Here is a 674-nt window from a genome sequence, read left to right on the forward strand (position 1 = left end):
TCAAGGATTAGATACTCAACTTCAAAGATATGATACTCGACTTTGGGTACTCAACTCAAGATACTCAACTCAATATAAAACAACAATACACATACAATACATGGAAAGCTTTTAAAACAATAAAAAAAACAACTCAGTGTACTAAATAGTATAATAACAACTCAATTAATATGTAATAAAATATATAATATAACTCTGTGGGAGTTTCTCTAACCGACAACCACCACTAGAACCTAAGTAGTGATACAACGTCTTGCCCACGCTGCCAGAACTGTCATATACTTTGTCGTCATATAAGACGCCTAAACTAAGTGGATCCACTAGTCTATGCTAAAAAGCACTTAAGGAATCATCTAAAAAGTATGATCATTTACTACCCATGATGGTTACATGGTTTATGGAGACTTGAGTTATTATGAACTCGCATCCCCATATCGGTGCTCAATACTACTCTAAAAAATATACTTAGCTCATATGTTTTTAAACTAATACTTCTTTCATTGCTTTGGGATAATTACTCAAAACTTAGCTTAAAAACTCTCTTGGAATCGATGTTCCCTTTCTTGTTCAAATGTGAAAACATTTGAACTTTTGGGAATACTTAGTTCCCATGTAATCTTTGAAGAAATGAACTTTACTCTTACTCTTTACTCAACTCAAAGCTTAAACAAAGT

The sequence above is a fragment of the Solanum tuberosum genome, unplaced genomic scaffold (assembly GCF_000226075.1).
Source record: "Solanum tuberosum cultivar DM 1-3 516 R44 unplaced genomic scaffold, SolTub_3.0 scf00136, whole genome shotgun sequence".
Taxonomy (NCBI): Eukaryota; Viridiplantae; Streptophyta; class Magnoliopsida; order Solanales; family Solanaceae; genus Solanum; species Solanum tuberosum.